This window comes from Ursus maritimus, unplaced genomic scaffold (assembly GCF_017311325.1).
Source record: "Ursus maritimus isolate PB19 unplaced genomic scaffold, ASM1731132v1 scaffold_12, whole genome shotgun sequence".
NCBI lineage: Eukaryota > Metazoa > Chordata > Mammalia > Carnivora > Ursidae > Ursus > Ursus maritimus.
Genome location: NW_024423564.1, coordinates 56,730,100 through 56,736,128, shown reverse-complemented (window position 1 = coordinate 56,736,128; position 6,029 = coordinate 56,730,100). Strand labels below are relative to the sequence as shown.

General features: G+C 44.3%; 1 non-coding gene across 1 annotated transcript; it reads left to right on the top strand.

The window, feature by feature from the left end:
* Positions 1-4,650: 4,650 nt before the first annotated feature.
* LOC121102162 lies at positions 4,651-4,757 on the top strand. The gene has a single exon (XR_005834250.1). It is a non-coding gene; the product is annotated as a U6 spliceosomal RNA (small nuclear RNA).
* The last annotated feature ends 1,272 nt before the right edge of the window (positions 4,758-6,029 follow it).

Genomic DNA, 6,029 nt, shown 5'->3' with positions numbered 1-6,029 from the left:
CCAATGCAGGTCCGCTTGATGTATCTCATTCTGGAACACATCCTAGAGAGGCAGTGTCTACCAGGGATCTGTTCTTCTCATGGCAGAGGTTGGGGCAAATGGAAACGTGGGAAGCTTTTTAAGACCGAGGCTTGAAATGGTTATACTGTCATTTTTGCCCATGTTCTATTAGCTGAAGCAAGCCCCATGGCCAAGTCCAATATAAGTGAAGCTGGGAGGTCCTGGAGGGTATGGAAGGAGATAGTGAATGTTTGCTGTATAGTCATCTACCACAATCCACTTGGTTAGTTACAAAAATAACACTAAAGTGAGGAAAAGAGAATACTTAGCCAGGATAGTTTAAATTGTGTTCAGTATATTACAAAGTTGCATTAAGCATTTCTTAAAAATACAAACTCCATATTTACAATTATAATGAGCTTAGTGATAGTAACATGGATGTTTAATTAACCAGGGTACTCATTGCCTAGAAGGGCAGGTAGGCGTTTACACCAGCTTGGCTTACGCGGCCTGTGGTGTGACATTCTAAGCATAATTCAGAGACTTTAATGGCCCTCTCTATGCATCCCTGCTAATTGTGTGGCCATCTGCAGCACAAGGAGCTTAAATCATGAAATCACAGATTCTTAGAGCAGGAAGGGCTGTGCTGCCCGTGATAGGCAGGTGCCTTCTAACTTACATGGACAGCTGCTTTTGCCAATTATAGTTATTCTTGATTGGGTGTGTCTCACATTGCTGGAAAGTGGTTATGGAAATCAAAATTCCTTCATTTAGCCAGTGGGGACAGTGAACCTCCCAGCTGTCACTTACCTGAGTGACACATTAAATTAGTGGCTAAGATGGGATTGAAACCCAGGTGTCTAGAGTGGGCCCCGGGCCTTTTACTTTTCTCTCCTCCTAACACAAACATCAAGGGCATGGATCATTTGGGAATATTCACTAGGCCCTGAAACTTCCATTACTCTCTTTAAAATATATATTGTCAATGGACATTGGGGAGGGTATGTGTTGTGGTGAGCGCTGTGTATTGTGTAAGACTGATGAATCACAGACCCGTACCCCTGAAACAAATAATACATTATATGTTAATAATACATATAGTCTTCTTTCTCTATTGCTTCCTCTGTCTTGTGAGAACCCAAGCACTTCTTAGACCAACTACCTCTGAGTCCTGCGAAGAAAACACCAATTGGCACAGACACTAAAATAAAGAGTGCCATGTTAAATTCCTGAAGACACTGGCCAGGGATTCATGCCTATTTTAATTTCCTTTCTATTTGAGCTAATTTAGACAATATCTCCTGATCTAGCTCATGGGAATTGACTGCATAAAAAAATGTATTATCCAGGGTTTTGTAAGGATTAAGAGTTGTGTTCCTCAAGTTTCAGTGATTTACTCACCACTTTTTCCATTTTGCTATGTCTGCTTACAGATCTAAAATTAATTTTCTTAATATGTTTCTTGAAAGAGATTTACTTTCTTAAAACCTAAAAATATTTTTATGGGAGATGATGTCTTATAATTTTAAGTTGATAACAAATATTACTTGCCATAAACATTTAGACCACTGTAAAAATAAATACATAGTCATTCAAATAAATAGATTTGTCCTTGTACTACTGAAACTATTCTCAGATTCTACAGGAGGTAGGTGTTCTCCACTGATATAGTGGAAAAGTATGGGCTTTGGAATCAGGAAGACTTGGGTTCAAATCTCAATGCATTCCTTTCCCAGTAGTGTGATCTTGGGCAATTTCCTTAAACTGTTGAACATCAGTTTCTTGCCTATAAAATGGAATGACAACAGCTATCTCATAGTGTGTGTGTGTGTGTGTGTGTGTGTGTGTGTGTGTGTGTGTGTGTTCAAAGAGCATCAAAAGTCATCCCTGGCTCATAGTAGGAGTTCAAAAAACTTAGCTACCTTCTTTCCCTCATTTTTCCCCCAAATGGCATTCATGGACTCTATTGTTGGATAAATGAATGATCTGTTAGCAGAATTAATCATTCCCTGAATAACTTACTGATCAGTTGCTTACCGTGTCACTAGGAAATGTGCTAAGTGTTGTGGGTACAGTGAAAACTGGGTAAATGGACTTGAAGACTTGGATTCGAGTACTGTTTCATTGCCTTGAGATGAGTCACTAAACATCTCTGCACCTCAGTTCCCTCATCTGAAAATGAGGGTGGTAATTGCCACCCCCCCCCCCCACTGCTACAGGCATTTCTGCTACAATGCGACATGGAAGTTCCTGGAAAGCTTGGTGTTCTGTGGAGTTGTACCTTAAAAAATAATAGGGCTTTTTGCAAAAATAAGGTTGAGGCAGACCACAGAAAACCTGTGCTGTATCGTAACCACAACGCTAAGATAAAACTCTCAGTATCCTAATAGAAGTAATAGAGCTAAAAAGACCTGTTAAATTTTGACGAAATAAATAAATACACACACGCACACACACTGTAGCAAATACAGGACTTGACCTTCAAACTGGGGAAGGTTGCTTGATGGAAGGCATAAGGGAGAGAGGAGGCTGCCGAGTTATGGCGCTGAGGGCAGGTGCTTGAAAATGGGGGCACACCATGCAATAAGCTCTTTTAAGAAAGCTGATGTAGGCAAACAGCGCAGCAGGAGGATGGAGGGTGAAAGGGCACAATGCCCAGTCCCCCCAGTTCTGTATGTCTCTGAGGCAATTGCATTCCCCTGTGCGGGACAGTTTCTGCTCCGCTGCTGTTCCGTATTTTGTTCAGTGGAACAAGATGCTAAGATCCTGGGAAAAATTAGTGTGAAAGAAGGCGGCTCTCATTCCTCTAGTAATCAGTCTTAGCTTGTCTTCGAGTTGCACGTGTCACCGTATCGTGTAGTAGAGCAGGGCGGCCACGTGTGCTGGTGTGGAGGGCGAGGGGTGCAGTTCTCGACCAAGAGCCTGCCCCAGTCCTGGGCTTCATGGGCTGAACAAGCAGAGACTCCCGGAGGCAGAATACATTCAGCGACTTCCCTCCCATCCAAGTCTGACTAGTCCGCACCCCCCTCCTCTCCTTGGTTCCAGGGTTCGTCTTCCTCACTAGCTTGTGACTCCTGGAGAGAGGGCTCTGTCTTATTCACTGATGTGCTCTGAGGGCCCTCACAGGGGCCCTGGAGCAGAATGGTTGCATTAGAGCTGAACCCCCTTTCATAGGCAGGGAAGGGCCCTGCACCCACTGAGGGGGTTCCCAGGCTCTCCTGAGAGCATCGGAACCAATGGACCACGTTGAGACGAGGATGCAGGCACCCTTCCAGGACAGGGACACTGTCTCATTTAGCTCTATCTCCAGAGTCTCTGTGCTCCCAAGTGTGGCAGGGACTCACTCCTCAGTGGGTCTCAGCCCTACTTTACCTATGGGAGAGCACGAAGGGGCTGGTGGCAAATCTTCCTCCCCAGTCCTTCTCCTTCCCTCCCTCCCTTCCCCCTCCCTCCTTACTTTTCATTCTTTTGACAAATACTGATTGAGGACCTATCCCATACCATACATTATACAAGGCCCTGGGAAGGAAGTGGTGGGCAAAAAAGACATGGAAACTGCCTCATCGTGCTTCTACATCGCCTAGAGGTTAAGCACTTAACCTCTGGAGCCAAGTCATCTGGCTCTGCCGTCTGGCTCTGTCCTTGACGCGCTCTATACACTTGGTCCAGTTCCCTTCTCCGACTCTGTCTCCTCTGTAAACTAAGGCTCACAACAGAACCTGTTTCAGAGGGTTGTTATGGATATTAAATGAATCGATGAGTCCCTAACCCAGTAAGTGCCCAGTAAATGTCAACTGTAATCACTAGTATTATAGTTGCTATATATAGATAATAAATAAATTAATATGAAATCACAATAAGCAGCAAGTTTATGAGTGAAAAAAGCCAGGTGGGAACTGCCTGTGATCTGGAACTATGTTTTCCCTGCCGTGTAGCTAGCAGAATATTGGACGTTAGCTGACGGGGGAGTCAGGAGACAGTGGAGCTACAGACCTTGAAGATCTCTATACACTTCTGGCTTTAAGGAAATAAAACGGAGGATCTTCTTAAAGGGGATGATCCAAAAGGGCCTCTCTAAGGAGGGGCTACAACACGAAGGATTGAAATGCCGACCCTGGGAGAGGAGGGTGGTTTGGGAAGGGCATTCTGGAAAGAGGAAAAGGCAGGGGAGAGCCGTCACCAGTGATCAGCTATTGAGGACTTTGTCTACGGGCTCTGGACTAGGTTACTGGTCAGATAAAGTGTCTACTGTATGGGGGCTCTCAGTTGTGGCTTTTAAGCACTGGAGACCGGACACTGGAGAGTAGGGGGAGAGGGGCAGAGAGAGAGAGAGAGAGAGAGAACCTCAGGCAGACTCCCTGCTGAGCAGAGAGCCTGACACTGGGCTTGATCCCAGACCCTGTGATCATGATCTGAGCCAAAACCAAAGAGTCGGTTGCATAATGACTGAGCCACCCAGGCGCTCCTGGTATCATCCATATCTTGAAGATTCTAGAACTCCACGTCTTTTCGGGCTATTACTGTGGCTCCCTCTACATTGCCATGTCTATTGGGCAGTTGTTTTATTTCCCAGGCTACACTTGAGCAAAATAAAGAAAGGAAATACAATGCACATGCATTTCTAGGTACCACATTCCAAATTTACCCCCAGTGCTTGCTTCGGCAACACATATACTAAAATTGGAACAATACAGAGAAGATTAACTTGGCCCCTGCATAAGGATGACATGCAAATTTGTGAAGCATTCCATTAAATGAATGAATGAATGAATAAATAAATAAATAAATAAATAGATAGATAGATAGATAGATACATTCACTCCCAATCCCTCAGTTTCAAACAGTACGTGTTACTAGCCACATACAGTTTGGGTAACCTTAGTCATGTCATCTCATTTGCCTATTCATTCACGAATCCTCATTCAGTGAATACCGACTGAGCTGGAAGTCTGTGCTAGCATGACAGGCTAGTTGGGTCACTTGGGGCCATAGCTTCTCCACCAATAGCATGAAGGGCTGGGCCAGATCTGGTTCTCCACTGCAGTGTTGACTCCCAAACTCCATTTTATTAAACAAATTAGAGTGGATTCAAGGTTATCCCTTTAATAGCTTCAGCTTACACCCAGGGATACAGGAAAGCTTTCTCTAGTGGGAGAGAAGACAGTGGAGTGACAGCTAGCAGCTTGAAATGTTTATTATTTTTACCCACAAATTGTTTTCTCTGCCTAGACTGTTAGGCTATGTGAGTCTCACCTGTCCAAGACGCCATGGAAAGGGTTGAGAACTGCTGAACTTGGTGCTCTCTGAGGCCCTTCCTGGTTTTGACATTCTCTGAGTCCTGTGATTATTTCTAGTTTTTCTTTGGCTCTTTCGCTTAACATCAATTCATATGTGTGTTTCCAAGAATCCACGTGGTCTCTCCCATGTCAGTCTCAGGGATTATGCTTCAGTTTTGCTTAGTAGTTTCCCTGTAGATCCCTCCCTCTTGATTCACTCTATTTTATAGACCTTTTCAGAACCTTAATTTCAATGAATCCTAAGTGTGTGTGTGTGTGTGTGTGTGTGTGTGTGTCCCCACACTCAAGGTTTATCCCAGGTAGCAGTAGGCACTTAGTAACTGTTGGACAAATTAGCGAATTCTCAATGATTATCAAGAACCTCACTGGGGCACCTGGCTGGCTCAGTTGGTTGGGTGTCTGCCTTTCGCTCAGGTCATGATCCCGGAGTCTCAGGATCGAGCCCCACATCGGGCTCCTTGCTCAGCAGGGAGTCTCCTTCTCCCTCTCCCTCTGCCCCTCCCACTGCTTGTGCTCTCTCTCTCTGTCAAATAAATAAAATCTTTAGGGAAAAAAAAAAAGAACCACACTTACCTACACATAACAACCTTTGGATTTTTTTACTTCTTTTGTGAGGGTATTAATTCTGAAGATGAAATTGCTACATATGAAGACATAAGCATGTTTTGTGCTTTTATGACTGACTGCCAGATTGCCGTGTGCTTTTGTTTTACGTAAGTGGTGGTATTGCCG